Source organism: Choloepus didactylus, chromosome 14, assembly GCF_015220235.1.
Source record: "Choloepus didactylus isolate mChoDid1 chromosome 14, mChoDid1.pri, whole genome shotgun sequence".
Lineage (NCBI taxonomy): Eukaryota > Metazoa > Chordata > Mammalia > Pilosa > Megalonychidae > Choloepus > Choloepus didactylus.
Window position 1 is genome coordinate 77,171,712 of NC_051320.1, and position 23,032 is coordinate 77,194,743.

Genomic DNA, 23,032 nt, shown 5'->3' on the forward strand with positions numbered 1-23,032 from the left:
CGTAATATCATGGGTGAGTCCTAAGTAATTGTGCTGAGTGAAGGAAGCCTGACAAAAAAGAGTACACTATGTATATTTTCATTTAAATAAAATTCTATAGAGTTCAAACTAATCTACAGACACAGAAAGCAGATCAGTGGTTGCCTTGGGGGTAGAGGAGGGAGGGAATACATAGGGGCATTATGAAACTCTTAGGGAACAATGAATGTGTTCATTATCATTATTGTGGTGTTGGTTTCACAGATACGGTAGATTGAATAATGTACACCCCCCCCCCCCCCGCAAACACATGTTCTTCTTTGTCTTAGTCTGCATTCTTGTGGGTGTGAGCCCATTGTAAATGGGATCTCTTGAAGATGTTGTTTTAGTTAGGGTGTGTCCCAACTGAATGAAGGTGGGCCTTGATCTGATTACTGGAGTCTTTTATAGGTGGAAGAAACTCAGACATAGTCAGAGAAAGCGAAGGGGAGGAGCTAGAAGCTGGAAGTCAGCGGGAAGCCGGAAGAGAAAGGAGAGGACATCACCAAGTGATAGGAAAGCCAGGGGACCCCAAAGATTGCCAGGCTGCCAGAAAGCTACTGACCTCAGGAGACCCAAGCCTCTGAAATGGTAAGCCAGTAAATCCCTATTATTTAAACCAGCCCTTTTGTGGTATTTTTGAAAGCTGCTCAGGTGAAACTAAGACAAAAATGTGTGTCAAAATTTACCATTTACCAAATTATATACTTTTAAGTATGCTTAGTTTATTATATGTAAATTGTTAATTGATTTTAATTGTATATTAATTGTTAATTATGCTTTTTAAAAAAGTTTATTTGAAAACATCCCATGGTAAAAGTTTTACCCATGTCTGTAAATATTGGCAACTATGTGGCTCAGGAGGTAACTTAATACTCCTGCTATATTTTTGAATCCCTAAAAATAATTAACATCACATTTGTAGGTAGATATGGACTTCTATTTTAGCTTTGTCGTTTTCTAGTTTGTTGACTTTGGGCAAGACATATCTACTTTGAATCTCAGTTTTATCATTTGTTAAACAGGAAAAATAATCTCTGTCCAATCTAACTTGCTAGCTTATTATAAAAATGGAGCGAGTTATTGCATGAGAAAGACTAGAATAAACTATGAAGCACTATGCTATATTTCATTTATGGCACTTTCAATTTTTCAAAACTCCCTCAAATTGAAGAGCTCTCTTTCTCTTTTTAAATCAAATCTAAGAGATTTTTAAGTTAGTTATTATTTCCTTTATAGACAGATGAAAGAACTGAAGGTTCAAAGTAGGAAAGGAAGGGGAAGATAACTATTTGTTGAATGACTGACAATGAGAACCACAAAAACAAGAATGCAAAAATAATACAAGTAATAGCTCCTGTAAATTAAGTTCTGGGAGGTAGATTTGTTGTTAGCATTTTATGGATAAATAAACTGAGACTTAGAATGGTTCAGTAATTTCCCCCCAAATCACAGCTTGTAAGTGCAACATCAAGGGTCAAGTACAGGCCTACACCAAAGCCCATTCTCTCTCCATTGAACTGGGTTGTTAGATGACTTACATGAGCTCATTTGACTTGTAGTAAAACGTTGGAGAGGAAACCCTGGTTTAAAACTCCTGCCTCATGCTTTCTCTACCAGATCTCAGGATGGAGATCCACCATGGGTATATGTGGATGAAAGTAATAAGAAAATTGGAGGTGAGGGGTTAGGTTTAGCTCTCTATTTGCAGATCTCATTTGCCCAAAGGGTATATGAGGATGGGGTCCCAGTTTTATGTTCTTTTTGAACAGGTAAAGACTAGTTGCAGTCACAAAATCAGGGCTCCCTCAAACACAGAACCTGGTGACAGTGAGTATGATTGAATTTGAAATGCTCTTCTCTGCTCATTAGGAATGAGGATACTGAAAAATAGAAGGTGGATTTTACTCAGTGTGTGGGAAGTGATTGAAGGGCACTGAGCAAGTGAATGACATTATCTAATCTCATTTTTAAAAATATATCTCTGCTATTCAATGAGCCAGAATGAGTCAAAGAGAATAGATAGGTGGTTGTTTTAGTAATACAGACAAGAAATGATGGCAGTTTGAGTTAGAATGGTAACTCTGTAAATGGTAAGAAGTGGTCAGATTTGAGGCATATTTGGAAAGCACAGCCCTCAGAATTTTTCTAATGAAATGCATATGAAGTGTGTAAGGAGAGGAGGCATGACTCCAAGTTTGTTGGGTGTGAGCAAGTGGGTAAGTGGAGGGTGCATTCACTGAAATGAGGAAGACTGGGAGAGGAACAGTTTTGGATTATGTAAATCTAGGCTTCTGTTTTGTGCATATTAAATTTGAAATATTAATGAGATATTCAAGTTGTAGTGAGTTGCCAGCATAGGATAGAGACTATATAAGCTTATGGGGACTGGTTTGGGCCTGGAGATATAAATTTGTGAATCATCAAAATGCAAATGATCTTTCAAGGCATGGAACTCGGATCCCAACTAGGGAATGACAGATAGTAACACTCAATAAACATTCGCTATTAAGGATAAATCTAAAATTATTTTGTGTGGGAAATATTGATCTGAGGACTCCTCAGAGCTGACGTGACCCTCTGTCATTAAAAAAAATTTTTTCTTCCAAAACATTTAGCTTTTCTCAAAGTTAGCAACTCAAGAAATGTAGTCTGATCTTAGGATTGTAGGAAAATCATGACTGAAGGCATTGGAATTAGAAGAAGCTAGATACAGAGATAAGCTCCTTACCTACTGCTATAGGGAATATGAGCAATATGCTTCTATGAAGTTAACTAAACATTAATACTTATCTTCATTCATGTATTTAACAAATGTTGAATGCCTTCCACAACACAGTCACTTTACCAGGCATTTAGGAGTTAAACATGGATAAAATATAGTCCTTGACCTCAGCAAACATTGAAACTAGTGTCAGGAAAACTAGGATACAATATTATATAAGAGCACGTGTTTTCAGATAGTTAAGTGGTGGTGTCATAGCATCATGTAGAAGGCACCTATCATAGCATAGAGGTCAAAAAGGTTATTAGGGCAAGCTTCCTTAAGGAGGCTACACCCACAATAAATAGAAAAAGGTAAGTGGAAATTCACTATGTGCAGGAGGCAAGTCTGGCACTCAAGACTAAAAGTTTATATATAAAAAACCCTGAATATCTCAGCCTTCTAAAGACATGACTTCTCTAAATAAGGCCTCAGTGATTGGGTCTCTATTGTTACTTCTGGTATACAGGAAAATAACCCTATAAAGAATGCTTTGCATCTATTTCAAGATTGTCCTTCTATAGATTTTATTATCTTTTGAATAAAGATGTGATAAATTCCTTACCAGTAGAAATTGTATTTCTCTTGAACTATCATCTTCATTTTTAGGATCCTGAGTACCTTCTGCCTTGGGTGCCAAGAAGCCCAGAGCCAGATTTAATGCTCAGTCATGATAATTATAGCCTAGTTTCTGATTAGTTTATTTTCCTTTAGAGTCTATGGTGTTTTCTGTTTCTACTGTTATTTAAATAATCTATTTATTTGCTTGTCTTTCATGTTAAGCCAACACAAAACCTTTTTGAAGTAGGTTGAGGGTGAACTATATAAAAATAAACATATAAATACTACATAGTCCAGATGGAAAGCAGGGATCATTTAATGCTTTTGGAGCTGCAAAAATCATGTACATATTAGATTGTAGTTCATTCTAAGGTTTGCATTTATGCAGTTCATGGGACCATGCAAAATCTCACTTGGCATTGTTCCTTTTAGTTCATGTAACTGTGTCGCTAATTTGTTCATTTTAAACCTACTTTCCCTCTTTTCATGTAATCACTAAATGTTTGTTCCACTTAAAGTGCTAGATATTTTGTTTCTCTGGCCACTGCCCTCCCAATTTTTAAGGAATTCCTCTAGCAACTCTCCATCCCACTCTCTCTCTATACTCCTCCATCTATATGGTTACTCTGGGAGTAGTCATATTAGTACAGCCTAACTCCCTGGCTGCAAATTATGGGCACAGGAGTGGGTACCTTCCCCAAATCAAAACCTTTCTAAGGAATTTGGAAATGAGAGATTCCAGTTGATTCTAACTGTTCTCTAGAGTAGAGGAAATAAAAATTCAGGAATTGTTGGCAGCCATATTATTTTATGTGTCAGAATAAGCTGGTCAGCAGAAAGACTGAAACAGCTACATAGAATGGGATGGAGCTGTGGCCTCAAAAATGTAAGTAACAAATGGAAAATATAGCTCACATAAGGGTCATGGGACTTGAAGATAAGCTATATATGCCCTGTGTCACATACCATCGTCTCATTCTCTGCACAGTTCTTGGAGGTAGGACTCCTGCAATCAGAATCTGCACCCCTGCCTAATAGAAATTATGACCTTGGTCAAGGAAATACACCCTAGTTATGATAGTGTACATAATAAACATTCAATTCCTGATAAATAAAAATTTCCAACATTTGAGGAATGCTAGGACATAAAATGAAGCAGTAAACTTAATGACCAGAAGCATTATCTTCTCATGAAACAGATTTAGTGCAAAAAATGGTAGGAAACATAAAAATAAGTATAAATGATAGTCATAAATATTTGACAGAGTAACCCATCCTTAAAAAACAAACAAAAATGGCTTCTTATAAAAGAAATAATCAGTCTTCAGGATTAAAAATATAAGCAATAAAATAAAAACTTAATAGATTAGTTGAGTAGCATAAAATTATGACAAAGGGGAAGGTAAAATTAGTAAATCCAAGATTCTTGCATTAGGTAAACAAATCTATTATTCAGTTATACTCTATTTACAAGAACATATCCAAAAGAAAAAAATGTAAAAAAAAGTATAAGATAAAGTGATGGATACTTTGTGAAAATGTTAACAAAAAAAGGAATGATGATATACATGACAAAATAGAATTCAAGGTGAAAAATAGACACAGAAAGAGTAGTGATTCATAAAAATAAATATTGCCATCCGCCATAGACATTTAGGCTTTTAGGCTTTTTCTTTAGAAGAAGAAATATGTATATGATGTTTTCAGTTAAAACTATTAGAAATATAAGTAATAGAAGAAGAAAAATATGAATTTTATATATATATATAAATATATATATATAATTCATGGCTTCTCTATTTCAGCTACTGTTGGTCATCACCCTGTCAAATGTCCAAAATAAATAAACATAAATGAATTAATTAAACACACACACACACACACACACACACACACACACACAAACTCCAAGGAATGGTCCTGGGAGAGTATTGGGATAGGCTTCAGGTGCCTCTGCCAGAATAGTGACTCCCAAATCATGTGTGATTTCCCCAATGTCAGTACATTCCCAATATCCAGCCTTATTTTCTCTGGTCCATCTTAACACCCTCAAGACACATTCCTATGTCCTGTTTTGCCAATTCCTTTAAGTCCCTATGACCCAGTATGTTAGTTTTCTATTGTTGCTGGAGCAAATAACAACAAATTTGGTGACTTAAAACAACACAAATTTATTATCTTACAATTCTGTAGGTAGGAAGTCCAGTGCTGGTCTCCTTGGACTAAACCTAATTGTCGGAAGGCCGTGTTCCTTTCTGGAGGCTCTAGGGGAGAATCCATTTCCTGCTCATTTGGTTGTTGGTAGGATTCAGTACCTTACAGTTGTAGACCCAGGGTCCCCATTTTCTTGCTGGCTGTAAAATGAGAACCATTCCCAAATTCTGAGAGCTGTCACGTCTCTTGGCTTGTAATCTACTTCCTCTGTCTTCAAAGCCAAAAATGTTAAGTTGAATCTTTTTCAGATCACATTCTCTGTGATCCACTCTTCTTTCCTTTTCCACTTTTAAGGACACATGATTAGACTGGGCCAACCAGATGCTGGGTAGTCTCCTCATTTTAAGATCCTAATCTTAATCACATCTGCATTTTCTCTTTTGGCATGTAAGGTACATAGCCATAGGTTTTGGGGATTAGGGCATGGATACTTGGGGGGCGGGTGCATTATTTTGCCCAACACACTCAGATTTTGTATTCACTATTCCTCCTAAAGGAGGAACTTTAATGCCCTGTTTATCCACTGTGGTCAATTAACCTGGCAGAGTCTCCAGGCAAGAGGAAACTGTTCTCTGGCAAGAGGGAAGGGGCTGCTCTTGCTGGTATGGATGGTTCAGGCAAATCTGAAGGTTCAGGATTCTCAGATTTAGGTGCATGCATAATCAAATTGTGATATACACAATGGAACGCTATCCAGCAATAAAAAGGACCACACTATTAATACTTGCAACAAAAGGATGACTCTGGAAAGTATTATGTTGTACAGACACGAAAGATCTATATACTGTATATTTCCATTTATATGCCATTCTGGAAAGGGAAAACCATAGAGACAGAAAAAAATTTAGTGGTTATCTTATCGAGGCTGAGTGCAGGGGGAGTGAATTGACTGCAAAGGACATGAGGGAACTTTTTCAGGCTGATGAAAATATTCTGTATCTTGAGTGTGGTGGCAGTTGCATGAGTTTGTCAAAACTCATTGAATTGTACACTGAAAATGAATGAATTTTATTTTATGTAAATTATATTTCAATAAACCTGATTTTAAAAAATGATCAGATTTATTCATTAAATGTCCCTCTCTCAGGCCATAGGGTTGTACTTCTTTTCTACTAAGTGCCTGACTTTGACATAGGAGATCTGTTGAGGCTTGCATTTAATCTCCTTTGAAGCTCTGCCACCCTTACAATTAGATCAGCAGCCTTATTTTCAGCACAATATGACCTGCAGCTGCAGGAGATTGGAGTCTTTTTCAGGCTGCAATAGAGAACTCATGGCTTTCATAGCATGCCTTGAGGTGAAGTTGGCTACTATAATCCTACTATTTTCTTTTTTTCAAGACTTCCAAAACAGTTAACAAAACCAGCCTGTTCTAGAGTCATAATTATCTTTGGCTGCATATACCATTAATGTGCCATAGCCGCAATATAACCCGATGCCTCACATTCTACCTGCAGTTCATCCAAAACAACCACAGGTAAAAGTCTTAGTAATTACGATTCTACTGAATTTCAATGGCAACTCCCACCCCAAATGACCAGAAGGATTAGGGACCTGATTGCCATCTGAATGGGGAATGATCAAACTCCAAAATTCTATCTTGAAGGTCTGCTTTCTAGGCCACTTTTGGTAAGTTAGTAAACTAAGGTTCCCTGGAAAGCTGATCTTGAGACAAAGACTTATTAGTGAGATGTGTGCATAAATTTTTTGGGAGTATGATCCTAGGGAGGAGGAATAAGGGAGAGAGAAGTAAAGAAGAAAGGAGAGTTGATACAAATATACGTTATTGAATCGACCATTGCTACAAGCTACTGGTTACTTAATCCTAAGAAGCCATATGAAAAGCTTTTCAAGACTGTCCATCTTGGAAGAGAAAGGAGGAAACGTTCATCCATCAGCTTCTGATCCTCAGTGAATAAATATTTGTCTCAAGGACTCATTTGTAGGTACTGAGCATATTGCCTTGGTGGCATCAAAAGAGAAGTCTGGGGTCGAAAATAAAAAATACATAGAGTGGGTGGCCTTTTGACCTGGTGCTGTTAAGTTGCACAACATGAAGCTGGTAAGAACCCATGCAGAGCTGGTTGCTATAGTGAGCTAAAATATAGGATAGGAGAGACCAAGAGAATGTGAAGTGGTGATTAAGAGATGTAAATATACTAGTATCTGATAGAGCTATGATAAGGATTATGTGAGTTAAAAGGTGTAAAGCAGTTAGAACAGTGCCTGGCATGTTGCATATATAGTCAATAAATCATCATTCCTGTTATATATCTTCGTGGACTTAATGAGGATGTAGGACTTTGCTGATCTTGTTTGCTTTCTTTAGTCACTGATGCTAAGAAATGTTCCAGATCATCATTTCAATGGAGAAAATTCTTAACATAGACTGATCAAAATCAGGGAGAAATAATAGAAGACTTCCTGCCTGAGGGTTTTCTCTACATGATCTGAGCACAGGTAAAGCCTGTTAAATTAACCACAACCCTTTCTTATAAACTAGCTATTTTGTAAAACCTAGGAAGCTTTATCTTAATTTGCTTTTAGCAATAATCTCACTGCCAGTTGTGGTTCTTATCATTCTAAATAAAAAATTAATATTTTCCAGTCATGCCAGTCTTGAGGGTCACTTTTCAGATGTTTATTTCAACGAGCGCCATTTCTTTCTTGTGTAAAATTACCCAAATATAAAGAAGTGGAAGACCTGACTTCAGAAACACATCACTATACGGGAAATACAGTACATATTAACAGATAAAGTAGGAAATCATTTTTAAGGAAGAAGAGAGAGAATCGCATCACTATAATGATACCAAAAATTATGAAGCACTTAATATATTTAGGAATTGTACTGAGCACATGACATGACATACAATGTGTCATTTAGTGTTCACATGGAATGAACATGGATTGTACAGCCTCACCCTCTCTTCATGACCAACAAACATACTTTTTTACTAATCAGTGGCTGTGCTATACTGGTCATTAAATATTTTGATTATCAGCCTCAGAAGTAACTATGCACTATAATTTCTATTTTATAGAGAAGTACACTGACTTGATAGATTAAGCACTTGATAGATTAAGTCACTCATCTGTTAAGTGGCAAGATAAGGTCTCAAGTTCCTATTCCTTCTCTTGCTAAGTTTTTACCCTGTCCTGTTGCTTCTGATCTAAATATACCATGCTACTGTGCAGGTGGTTGGAGCATAAAAACCATTGCACTGTGTGTTAGCAACACATATGGGTGAGAATTAGGCTAATAAAAATTCATTGAAAGTGCTTTGCCCTGAAGAAAGCAAGGTGCCTGCAATTTCTTGGACTTTATGTGTTGACAATGTCAAGAACTGGTACAAAGAAGGTTACCTTGCTTCCGACTTTATAGTCTCCATCTGGTAGGAAAGGAGTAAATTGACCACATCTGCTGCAAATCTGTGGCTGTGCTATTGGGACTGGCAGCTTTGTTACTAGCTCTTAGTCTTTCTCCCTAGATCCAGGATACCATATCCTGTACATGAGTATGCCAGTTTTCATGCCTTTTGTACTCTTTACCGTTCTTCAAACTAATATTCTTTGGGGCATCTTTTGAGACAGAAGTTGAAAAATGTTTTCTTTAATGGGCAAGATAGTAAATATGTTAGACTTTGTGGCTAACAGGTCATGTTGAGGATAATATGTTTATTTTGTTATGTTATGTCATGTCATGTCTTATAATATTGAAAACAAATTTCCACAAAATTTTTATTGATAAAATTCAAAATGAGGATAATTTTTTTCAGGAAATGATATTTCACTTAATTAGGGTTCAGAGTTAGCATTCTCTTTCATTGAATTGATTATAAGTATTTACCTGTAAAAATCAGGCTTAGCTGTTGACTGTACATAAACAGGTCGTAGATTTGGCCCATGGGCCATAGTTTGCCAACCCTTGCATTAGGAAAAAGTTGAATCTCTAGTGGGAGGAAGGCAAAAATATATATTTTTAAGTATTTGAGAAACTGATGAAGGAGGCCATGATGAGTAGATTCCCATGTTTTTTATTAGGGTTTTGTGTGTACAAAGTGAGAGGAATTCCCACTTGAGGACTCAGTGATACTTGTCTTAGAGTTTGGTTTTTAGAGGGCACCAGCAGTAGCACTTAATAAGGCTTTGTCATCAACTATCTATAAGGATAATGCACATTAACGAAGTGCTAAAAGTACTGTTAAATTCTACACAGTCAACTGGGAATTTTTTCTGGTGCAAGGTTACTACACATTTCTCTGGACTGGTCACAGGTTTTCTTAAGATATTTCAGAAAAGTTAAAGTTATTGGTGAGCTCTACTTCAAAATGACAGTGTGAGGAGCTCTGGAAAAGAGCAAAACCACCAAAAAATATAAAACAGCAACTATTTAAAATCTCTAGAAGTTGTCCCAGGGGCATTTAGCAAATGAAATATATTTATCCGAAAAAACTATTAGAACTCAGTAAGAATAGTGAGAATCTGTGGCATTTTATCATTGACATACTTGCTCCTTTTTCGCTTCTCCCCATCTCAACTTGAAGAATGCTCCACTCTTCATGGCTGAGGCAAAAAAAGATGGGGCACCCTCTCCCCTTGGCTATCAGTCAAGGCCTATTGTATCTTACCAGGAGGGGTGGACCTCTAGCAATTCTCATCCCCTCCAACTCTAAATTTAAGAGACTGTATTCCTGGTAAGTGCAGCCGGGAGGTCGGGACTCTCTTCTTCCATCCAGTCCCTACCCATGGGATAGAAGCTCTCCCCAGGCACAGCAGATCAAGGATATTGGAGCTCCAACCACCCTTTCCGCAATTTGCTTGTAGGTCAGAGGTTCCATGCTAAGAGAAGCAAGCAGAGAAGACCAGAGTCTACTGCCACACCCTGTGATCAGAGTATTTGTCTAAGGGGAGAAGCAGTCTAAAAGAAAGGAGAGCTACAAAGCTCCATACAAAGGAACTAATATTATTTAAATCAGAATGTTGAGAAGTTCAAGCTTAAGGGCATTCTCAAAAACAGTAGCTCTTCTTAATTAAGAACAACAAGCTAAACCATAATCCAACTAGTTTATCAGAGATAACCAGGGAAGGAGACAGCTATGAAGAGCCCTCCAGGGATCAGAATAAACCTCAAAGCCTGACTTCAAAAATGACCTCTGCCCAAATTTAATTGGATCAGACTCAGCAAGTTATGCCCCAGGGCATTATCAAAAACAATAGAGCAATCAGCCCATAATAAGTGAAACTCATCACTACATGAAGCAGACAGTTTAATGAAGAGTTTTCAAAAGAGACAGTCAAAGAGAGCCCTGTTAAAATCATTGTTACCCCAGAGTCACTATGTCTGTGCCATTGCTAAAGGCTGCACCCTCCAAAGAGTGACACCAGACTTCATTCTGTGGAAGAAACAGATTTCATAAAATAGTCTATTCAAGTCACAAAAACTAAACAAGAAACAACAACAGAAACAAGCTCAGGAGAGGAATGAGAGGAATCATTATCCTTAATTGCTACAATGTATTTCCTAAAATATCCAGTTGTCAGCAAAAAATTATTAAGCATGCACAAAAACAGAACATGTGGCCCATAAATAGGGAAAAATAGACAGGCAACAGAAACTGCTGGTAAAAGGAATTAGATGCCAGATTTAATAAAGGAAGATTCTGAGGTAACCATTAAAAATATGCTCAAAGAATGGAAGTAAACTATACTTTAAGAAGTGTAAATAAAGTATGAAGACAATGTCTCATCAAATGGAGAACAAAAATTAAGAGATAGAAATTATTAAAAAGAGTCATGGATAAATTCTGAAACTGAAAAGAATAATAATTGAAATAAAAAATTCATTAGAGTGGCCCAGGAGAAGAAAGAGTCGGCAATTTTGAAGATAGAACATAGAAATTATGTAATTTGATGAACAGAGAAAAACTAGAATGAAGAGAAATGAACAGAGCCTCAAAGAAATGTGGCACATCTCTAAGTGGATCAACATCCACACAATGGGAATACCAGAAGGAGAAGAGAGAGAGATAGGGACAGAAAGAATATCTGAAGAAATAATGGGTGAAAAGCTACCCAAATTTGATGAAAGACACAAATCTATACATCTAAGAAGCTCAATGAAACTCAAGTAGGATAAACTCAAAGAGACTCACACCCAGATACATCACAGTAAAAAGGCTGAAAGACAAAGATAAAGAAAAATTTTGAAAGCAGCAAGAAAAAATAAAGTCTTCAGTTATAAGGGAACTCATATGAGATTAATAGCTGATTTATAATCAGGAACAATGCAGTCAAGATGGCATAGGTTATATATTCAAAGTGATGAAAGAAAAAACCAAAACTGTTAACCAAGAATGTTGCAGCCATCAAAACTATCTTTCAAGAATAATGGTGAAAATAATAAAAAATAAACAACAAAAAAAAATGAAGGTGAAATAAAAACATTTTCAGATAAACAAAAATAGAGAATTCATGGTGGCCAGACCTGTCTTGCAAAAAATACAGAAGTAATTTTTTCAAGCTGAGAGCAACTAAACACAGATGGATATTCAAATCCATATGAAAACGCAGACAGCACCAGTAAAGGTAATTATGTAATTATAAAAAACAGTATAAACACATATTTTTATTCCTTTTTCTCTTAACTGGTCTAAAAAAGCAATCATGTAAAATAATATGTATATAATTGTATTGTTGGGCCTATAACATTTAGAAATGTAATATATTTGACAATCTTAGCAGAAGGGGAATGGATGGAAGTGGAGGTGTATTGAGGCAAGGTGATAACCCAGACGATAAGTTTAACCCACAGTAACAAATGAAGAGAAACAGAAATGGTAAATAAGATGGTAAATATCACTAACTTTCTCTCTCTCTCTCTCTCTCTCTATGTATATATATATATTTCTTTGCCTTTTTGCTCAGCTTCTTTAATAGACATGGAACTATTATATAAAGTACTAATTACAATACATGTTGAATTTGTAGCATATATAGATGTCATATGTATAACAATGTTAGCACAAAAGGGGAGAAAAGGGAATATAGCTATTTAGGGCTACAGTTTCTATATCTCATGGGAATTACTATAAATCTGAAGTTGATTCTTATAAATTTAGATGTATGGAGTGACTAAAAATATAGTGAAAAAATCATGAAAGGAAATAAAGTGTTGTAAGTTAAACTATTCATTAATACAAAAGAAAGCAGTAAAGCTGGAATAAAGGAACAAAAAGATATGAGACATATAAAAACATGGAAGATATAAATCCAACTATATAAATAACAATACTAAATGTTAATGAATTAAACAATCCAATCAAAAGACAGACGTTATCAGACTGGATTAAAAAACACAATTATATGCTTTCTACTGGAGAAACACTTTATATTCAAAGATCCAGAAGGCTGAAGGGAAAAGGATGGCCAAAAGATGTATCATATATCATGCAAACCATAAGAGACTGGAATGGTTATACTAACTTTAGACATAATAGTCTTTAAAACAACAAAATACTACTAGAGATAAAGAGTTACATTTTATTTTGATAAAATGATCACTCTATCAGGAAGTTATAACAACAGATTAAAGTAGTCTCTTTGAAACTCACATGACTCAGAACCTTGTACATGTAGTCTGGATATGTTAAACAGTGTGTACTAAATGTTATAATAAACTACCTCCAAAGATTCAATCATTAACACAATACAAGTGCATTTCTCATCATCAGTGTGGTCCAATGGATGTTCCAGCCTTGCATCCTTTGGATGAAACATTACTGGATGCATTTTGTATTTTTTTTAAGAATTTCTGGTGGATTAGAACTCTGTGGTCAAAGCTGTGACCTTAATAACACACCCATTATACTGATTTCCTACTTTCCTGTCTCATTCTCCCTCTCCCCCAAACTTAATATAACCCTGTGCCTTGGGATCTGCTATTGGGAGAATGAAAACTAAGACAGTTGTTTCCATGTGTATCTAGAAATCATATCCTTAAGGTAATATTCTGAAATTTTATCAATACCATTCAGATGGCTACAAGGACCCCATTTATGTTGGGAAGTGAGATAGTGACAACTCCTCTATCCAGCATGTAGTAGTATCACAATTACTTAAACTCGAGTGGTGAGTCAGGATTAATTACAGATGAATAATCAACCATGAGACAGAGCAGTGCTACAACTCACCTGGTATTAGGTAGTAGCAATTGTAAGGATGAGCAGTTGGATGACTTTTGTTCACTGCTTGAAAACCCTTGAAGAAAGAGATGACAGGATCATTTAGCTACCTATCAATTTAGGACATGTGAAAGCAAAAAGTCTTCCATAAAAGCATTTAAAAAGACCCTCAAGTACTGCATCTGAGGGAAGGCTGCACTGACCACCAGGCTTAGGATTTCAAAGGTAGCTGAATTACAAAAGGATTTCTCACACAGTCTTGACACAGGTCTTTTATGCTAAATTCAGGGCCCTATCAGGGAAGGAATGGGACCCTGAAATAATGGATGATGAAACTGGGTTAGATTGATCTGAGTCAGAGGACTTCCATGGAAGATGGTGGAGTAGGGACATCCAGGACTCCATACTTCTACCCAAACAACTATTAAACAGGCAGGAACTGTCTGAAACAACTGTTTTGAAGCTCCAGAAGTCAGAAAAATTCTGTATAGCATCCAGGGAAAGCAGAAGGAAGAGGTTAATAAATAACATTAAAAACTGCATATTGCTCTCTCTGCTGGTGGCTACTGGTGCCCATCCCCCACTCTTGAAGCAGGCCACCACAGGGTCCAGTCCCTGGCAGGCTGCTGTGGAGAGAAAGGGGCATAAAAGTCCTCTTCCCCAAGAACAGGGTGTGTGCATGGCCAATCACTGATCACAGCTTTTGATTAATGAATTCGGATTGCTGAGTCCCAGCTCTGAGGGCAACTATCATTTCATCCTCCCCTGAACAAAGATGTCTGTCATTGTTTCAACCCTCCCTGGAAAGGATGGAGGTGGTGGAGATTTAAAGATGCAGGGCTTCCTCAGGGCTGTGGGGAAAAGTTGAAGAAGCTGCATTTGCTGGGCAGGCCAGGACAGCTGAACTTTCAGGAGCCATCAGAGAAATTATTGGTACCCTTCTTGACCCCCTCCACAGGGCACTTTGGAGCTGGTCTTTGTCCCCTTCATGGGTCCCTGGCCCTGTTTTGGCAAGGAAGGACTGAATTGGTAAAGTCCTCCCTGGGGTGAACCACTTCCCAGGATTTGCCCTCCAGGCAAAAGCAGTGTGAGAAAATGAAAGGAGTATAAAAAACTATAGAGGTAGGCAGTCTGGGACAAACACCTGCCAGCTTCAGATACCTGGAAGAGGAGGTTTGTACCCTGGGAAGCAGAGTTAAAATAAAAAAAAGTTTTACAGTGTACAACAAAAGATTACAAGACAAAAAAAACAAAAACAAAAACCCAGGGAATGTTGGCCTATCCAAAGGAAGAGGATAAAAATACAGAAAATACCAGCAAAGAAGACAAGAATATGGACATACTGAACAAAGCTTTTAAAAAATGTTCTTAAAAATGCATAAGATAAAGGAAAGTACAGAGAAAGAACTACAGGATATAAGGAAAACAATGAATGAACAATATGAGAATATAGGTAAAGAGAGATTTTAAAAAGGAACCAAACAGAACTACTGAAATTGAGGACCACAATAAATGAAATTAAAATTGCCCAGGAGGGTTTCAAGAGCAGAGTGGAGCTAGCAGAAGAAAGAATAAGTGACCTTGAAGACAAGACACTTCATATGAGTCAGGCTGAAGAGCCAAAAGAAAAAAGAAATATTAAAAGTGAAAATAGCCTAAGAAAGCTATGGGACATCATCAAGTTCACCAATATATGTGTTATGGGAGTCCTAGAAGAAGAAGAAATAGAGAAAGAGGCAGAAGGAATAGTCAAAAAAATAATGACAGAGAACTTCCCAAACTTAGCGAAAGATGTGAATATCCTCATCTAGGAAGCTCAGAGAACACCAAATGGGATAAACATAGAGAAAAATATAACCTGTCATATATTTTTTACACCATCAACTGCAAAAGACAGAGTTCTGAAAGCTGCAAGAGAAAATTAATGTGTTACATACAAGAGAACCCCAATTAGATTGAGTGCCAATTTCTCATCAACAAAACCTTAAAGGCAAGAAGGCAGTGGGTTCAAGTACTTAAAGTGCTGAAGGAAAACAACTCTCAGTCAAAAATTTTATATCTGGCAAGACTCTATTTCAGAAATGAGGGAAATGTTAAGACATTTTCAGATAAACAAAAGCTGAGGGAGTGTATCACCACTAGATCTGCCCTACAAGCAATGCTAAAGAGAATTTCTTCAGACTGACATGAAGGGATGCTAGAAGGTGGTTCAAAGCAGCATAAAGAAATAAAGACCTGTGGTAAAGGTAACCATTTGGGTAATTATAAATGCCAGCGTTATTATGTTGTATTGTTTGGTATATAACTCCACTTCCTACTACCTATAGGTGCTGAAATGCAAATGCATAAAAACTAATGATAAGTCTAGTTTTTTTTTGATATACAGTGTACAAAGATATAAATGGTAGCAAGTACAAAAAATGGTGAGGGGAGAGTGGGGTAAAGGGAAATTATATGTGCATGCTATTTGTCAAACCAAATATTACTATTACATATTTAGGATGATAAATTTTAACCCTATGGTAACCACAAAGAAAACAGATAAAAAGTATATCCAGATATAAATGAGAAGGCACTCAATATGGTACAACACAAGAAAGCAAATAAATACAACAATAGTTTTAAACAGAAGTGAGGGACAAAAAATGTAAAAGACCTACAAAGGCTAAATAGCAGAGTGGCAGAAGAGAGACCTGTGTTATTATTAGTAGTGACTTTAAATGTAAATGGGTTAAACTCTCCAGTCAAAAGACAGAGATTGACAGAACAGATAAAAAGGCATGGCCCAACTATTTGCTGACTGCAAGAGACTCACTTTAAAGCCAAAGAGACAAGTAGGTTGACAGTGAAAGTATGGAAAAATAAAATACACTATTCAAGTAGTAACCAAAAGAGAGCTAGGGTGGCTAAACTAATACTGGAGAAATAAACTTTTTATCTATAGGTTAAAAGAGTTACAAGGAACAGAGATGGTCACTGTATACTGATACAGGGGATAATTCAACAGAAAGATCTAACAGTTATAAATATGTATGCATCTAAGGGCCCCAAAATATATGAAGCAAATACTGGCAGATTTGAAGGGAGACATGCATGGTTCAACATTAATGGTAGGAGACTTTAACACACCACTGTCAGTAATGGATAGAAAATCTAATCAGAAGATCAATAAGGAAGTACAGGACTTAATGATACACTAAACCAACTAGACCTAACAGACATAGATAGAACACTGCACCCAATGAAAACAGAATGTACATTCTTCTTGAGTGCACATGGATCATTCTCCAAGATAGACCATATGTTGGGTAACAAACCAAGTCTAAATAAATTGAAAAATATTGAAATCATATGATGTATATTCTCCAACCACAACAGAATGGAGCTAGAAATCATTAACAGAGGGAGAAAGGAAAAATTCACAATTATGTGGAAATTAAACAAAATACTCTTAAACAACCAATGGTTTAAAGAGGTAATCAGAGATGAAATTAGGAAATATCTTGAGGTGAATGAAAATGAAAATACAACATACCAAAACTTATGGGATGCAGTGAGGTCAGTGCTGAGAGAGAAACTTATAGCTCTAAATGCTTACATTAAAAAAGAAGAAAGACTTCAAATCACTGGAAGAACTAGAAAACTCAAAACTTGAATAACTAGAAAAATCAACAAAACTAAAAGTTGGTTCTTTGAAAAGATCAAGTAAATTGATAAACCTTTAGCAAAACTGACAAAGAAAAAAAGAGGATACAAATAATGAAAATAGAAATGAAAAGAGGGGCATTGTTACTGGCCTTGCTGAAATAAAAAGGACTATATGTAGGTCCTATGAAGTATTGTATGCCAATAACTTAGATAATCTAGATGAAATGGACAAATTCTTAGAAACACACAGAATACTTAGATTGACTTAACAAGAAATAGAACTCAGCAAACCAATTACTAGTAAAGAGATTGAATCAGTAATCAAAAACCTCCCAATGAAGAAAAGCCCAGGACCAGATGGTTTCACAGGGAAATTTTACCAACCATTCCAAGAAGACTTATCTCCAATCCTGCTCAAACTCTTCCAAAAAATTAAAGAGGACAGAGCAGAGCACTCCCTAACACATTCTATGAGGCCAACGTACCAAAGCTGGAAAAAGATCCTACAAGAAAATTGCTAACCAATATCTATTGTGACTATAGATACAAAAATCCTTGGTAAAATAATAGCAAACCAAATCCAGCAGCATATTAAAAGACTTATACACCATGATCAAATGAGATTTATCCCCAGTGTGCAAGGTTAGTTTAATATAAGAAAATCAATTAATGTAACATACCACATTAACAGAATGAAGGAATAAAAACACATGATAATCTGATTTGATGAAGAAAATATATTTGACAACATACAGCACCATTTCTTGAAAAAAGCACTCAGAACACTAGAAATAAAAGGAAACTTCCCCACCATGATAGAGGGTATAATGGAAAGCCCACAGCTTACATTTTACTTAATGGTGAAAGACTGAAAGCTGTCTCTGTGAGATCAGGAGCAACACAAGGATGCACACTGTCACCACTGTTATTCAACATTGTTCTTGAAGTTCTTGCTAGAGCAATTAGGCAAGAAAAAGACATAAATTGCATTAAATTAGGAAGTAAGAAATAAAACTTTCCCTGTTTGCAGATTATATGATCTCATGTACAGAAAATCCTGAAAAATCCACAACAAAGCTCCTTGAGTTAATAAATGAATTCAGCATTGTGGCAGGATACAAGATCAACACCCCCAAATAGTAGTGTTTCTATACAAAAGCAATGAACAATTGGAACAAGAAATATTAAAAAATTCCATTTTCAGTAACAACCAAAAGAATCAAATCTCTAGGAATAAATTAAACCAAGGATGAGAAAACTACAAAACATTTTTAAAAGAAATTAAAGAAGACCGAAATAAGTGAAAGGATAGTCCATGTTCATAGTTTGGGAGACTAAATATCATTAAGATGTCGATACTACTCAAAGCAATTTATAGATTCAATGCAATTCCAATGTGAAAGCCAATCATCAAATTTATATGGAAGGGTAAAGGCCCCTGATTAGCTAGAGCCACCTTGAAAAACAAGAATGAACTTGGAGGACTCACACTTCCCAATCTTAAAACTTATTACAAAGACACAGTAATCAAAACAGCATGGTAGAGGCACAAGGACAGATATGTGGACCAATGGAATTGAACTGAGAGCTCAGAAGTCAACTCTCACATTTACAGCCAACTGATTTTTGGTAAGATGGCAAAAACCACTCGATTGGGAAAGAATAGTCTTTTCAACAAATGGTGCTGGGAAAACTGGATCTCCATTTGCAAAAACGAGGAGGACTCCTTCCTCACACAATATACAAAAATCAACTAAATATGGATGAAAGACCATAATATAAGAGCTAGAATTATCAAACTCCTAGAAGAAAACATAGGAAAGCATCTTAAGGACCTTGTGTTAGACAATGGGTTCTTAGACTTTACACTCAAAGCACAAGCAACAAAAGAAAAAATAGATAAATGGAACCTCAGCAAAATTAGAAGCATTTTTCCCTCAAAGGACTTTATCATGAAAGTAAAATGACAACCTACACATGGGAGAAAATGTTTGGAAACCACATATCAAATAAAGGATTAATATCCAGAATATATAAAGAAATCCTTCAATTTAACAACAAGAAGACAACCCAATTTAAAAATGGGTCAATAACTTGAACACACAGCTCTCCAAAGAAGACATACAAATGGCTAGAAAGCACATGAAAACATTTTCAGTATCATTAGACATCAGGGAAATGCAAATCAAAACTATTATGAGATATAATTTCAAACCCTTTAGATTGGTTGCTATTAAAAAAAAAAAAAAACAAACAGAAAACAATAAGTGTTGGAGAGATTGCAGAGAAATAGGAACACAGTTTATAAGTCCACACAGGTTCTTGAACTTAGAGCACATTACTTCCGAAAGGAAGTAGAAATGCCACTACAAACATATACAATAAATATTCTCTGATCCTTCTGCGTGGGTACCTGAACTATTTCTCAGAATAACTATGTGCGGGGGGATGGGCAATAATCAGACCTTTTGAGGGCTGTCAAATATAGGGTCCCTTATAATTGACACTGCCCCTAAGGGACCCAAAATGCCATCATGGCCTTCCTGTTTGAGTGAGAGCACATGAAGGCCAAATGAAAAGTGGAATCCAGGCCCAGGTCCATTTCACAGTAGTTCCAGTTTGTCCACAGCCTCAGACTGTGGTTATTTAGTGTCTGTGATGGTTAGGTTTATGTGTCAACTTGGCCAGGTGATGGTACCCAGGTGTCTGGTCAAGCAAGCACTGGCCTAACCACTGCTGCAAGGACATTTGTGGCTAGTTAATAAACCAGAAGGCTGGTTTGTTAAATCGTCAGTCAGTTGGCTGCAGCTGTGACTAATGATGTCAATGAAGGGTGTGTCTTGCACAATGAGAGAATGCAGTTAGCTGGATTTAATCCAATCAGTTGAAGACTTTTAAGTGGGACAGATAAAGGAACTTCACTTTTTCTTCAGCTGACCAGCGAAGTGTTTCCTGAGGAGCTCGTTGAAGTTGCCAGTTTGTTTCCTGAGGAGTTCATTGAACACATTTGTCAAAGTTGCTAGTTCACTGCCTGAGGAGTTCATTGAACATCTTCATTGGAGTTGTCAATTTGCTGCCTGACCTATGGAATTGGGACTCATGCATACCCATAGTTGCGTGAGACATTTTCATAAATCCATTTATAGATATCTCTCATTGATTCTGTTTTCTTAGAGAACCCTAACTAATACGGTGTCTCATAATTTGGATACATATACTTAACAGCTTGTAGAACCATAATATTGGTTCTCTGGACTCTGGAATGAGTCATCATGGTAAAAAGATCAAGTCAAACACCCCGGTCTGCCACTTTACCTACATCAATAACCCAAAGAAAATCCCACACAGTAACATACAGCAACACGTGTGAGGAAGTCCATTGCTGAATTATTTGTGGTGATGGGGAACAGAGTGGATAGTGGATTGATAAAGTGTAGTGGATTCACACCATGGATATTATGCAAAAGTTAGAAGCAACAGATAGGTTGTACATGAATCAACATGGAGGGATCTTCAACAGATAGTCCTGAGTGAAAAACTAAGAAACAGAATGATTGCTATAACATGAGCCTTAAAAATTATATAACTTAAAACTACATGTACACACTTGCAGATATTAAACAGCATAAAATGGTCTATTTAGGGGAGGGAAATAAGAGTAAGGAAAGGGGATAAAAGGAAATACATGCCTAAATGAATGAATGGATGAATAAGCATAAGAATCAAATAAAGGAATAAATAAGAATGGGACTTGCCTGAACCAGTGATAATGTATTATGAACTGGGGAAAATGATTCACTCAACCTCTGCACCTGAGGTCCATTAAGAAAAAGCATGCCTACAGAAAAACCCTTGCAACATATGACAAGGTTAGACTGTCCATAAATGGAATAGGAAGTTTAGAATATGCCAGTTGGCTGACTAATAGGAAGTATTTGGGGGCCAGTCTCTCAGGTGCAAGGAGAGGTATTCCAAAGAACAATTGGCAGAGGTTCCCCAATAGAAATTCCCACATCCTTTTGGGGCCTTCCTTGCATCTGAATAGCATGACCTTTGCAAGATGTATATTTTATGTATTAAGAGACTGTTTGATTTCTTGAAACTCTGAGGGATAGGGTGCCCTTTTGGAGGTAACATCCTGTCTTCCCCTCTGACAACATTTCAAACAGTTCTTCATTCATTCTCAGGAGATTAAAAAGGGAAGCAAATTGGATATAGGAGCCTGGAAATCACTTTCAGCTCTCTCTTTGAACACAGTTTCCCACTCATGGCCTTTCTGAGCCAGGGAATGGATACAGGAGGAAAATTGATCTGGAGTATATAGTACCCTTTTGTACTTCCTAACATCTGCTTATGCAAGTGAACCCAGAGGGAAGGAGATGGTAGTATTCTAAGCCAGAATAGTTATGGCTCCATGGTGACAGGGGAGTGTTGTCCTGAGGATATAGTGGTGAAACAGAATAAAGTGTAAGGATCTAACATAAGCTCGGCTGAATTCTTGTAGCTCTGCATTTATGGAGAGATTTTCCTTAGCTGGGGCAGGGAGAACAGTACAGGTCAAATTCACATGCTGGAAATTTCACAGCCTCAAAAAGAACAAGATAGAAAATGAAAAAATTAACATGAAATAGGGAAATTCCATTCCTGTATGCAATTTCATTTTCCACTTTTGTTCTGGTAGAAAATCACAGTATCAATCTGATTAGTGTCAAATTGTGATCAGTTATTGTCTTGGTCTTACTACAAAATCATTAACTCATTTTGTATTTCATCCAAATTTTGTTCGGTTTTGTTTTATCTACAGCATTACTGTCCACTAGGGTAGCCACTAGCCAAATGTGATGTTGAAATGAGGTTCATGTGACAGAGGAAGGAAAGCTTTAATTTTATTTCATTTTAATTAATTCATATTTAAATTTAAAAATGAAAGCAGTGTAAAATAATTTTCCATTGAAGACAACTTTATTGTTATTTTGGGAATATGTTTTACTTCAACTGTTGGAAATTTAGCATCCAAGTGGAGATGAGCTGTAAGTGTAAAATACTCTCTGGATTTTGAAGACTTATACAATAAAATAATGTCAAATATCTCAGTAACTTTTTATGTTGACTAAATATTGAAGTGTAATATTTTGCATAAATTACACTAAATGAAATCTTTATTAAAATTAATTTCAGTTGTTTCTTTTTACTTTATTAATGTGGCTACTAGAAAATGTTAAATATATACATGGCTCACATTATATTTCCGTTAGTGCTAATGTAGAGCAAAGTTTTCTTGACTTGCATTGTCTAGTATAAGAGCTACTAGCCATGAGAGGCTGTTTAAATTTAAATTCACAAAAATGAAATAAAATTTAAATCTCACATTTCAAGGGCTCAGTAACCACATGTGACTAGCGGCTCCCCTACTGGATAGCACAATCTAGGACCTTGAGGTACGTTGAATTATTGGCCCTAATTCTTTACCTTTCCCTGAAACATGCCCTTTGCCAGGTAACTTCTCGGCTCCTTCCATAAAAGGTATTTTATAGAATATTTCCATCATTGCAGAAAGTTCTGTTGGAGAATGCTGCTTTAGGCATTGGAACATCTCTCACTGGGAAAACTCATTTCAGAATTATGCCAATGCATGAACCAGGAC

The 23,032-nt window shown here is 36.4% G+C and overlaps 1 long non-coding RNA gene across 1 annotated transcript in view; it reads left to right on the forward strand.

Moving 5' to 3' along the window:
• Positions 1 to 440: 440 nt before the first annotated feature.
• The window catches only part of LOC119509359, a 167,408-nt gene continuing 144,816 nt past the window's right edge, over positions 441 to 23,032 (forward strand). Inside the window, exon 1 of the long non-coding RNA XR_005211681.1 lies at positions 441 to 609. This is a non-coding gene — a long non-coding RNA (uncharacterized LOC119509359). The remainder of the gene's footprint in view (positions 610 to 23,032) is intronic.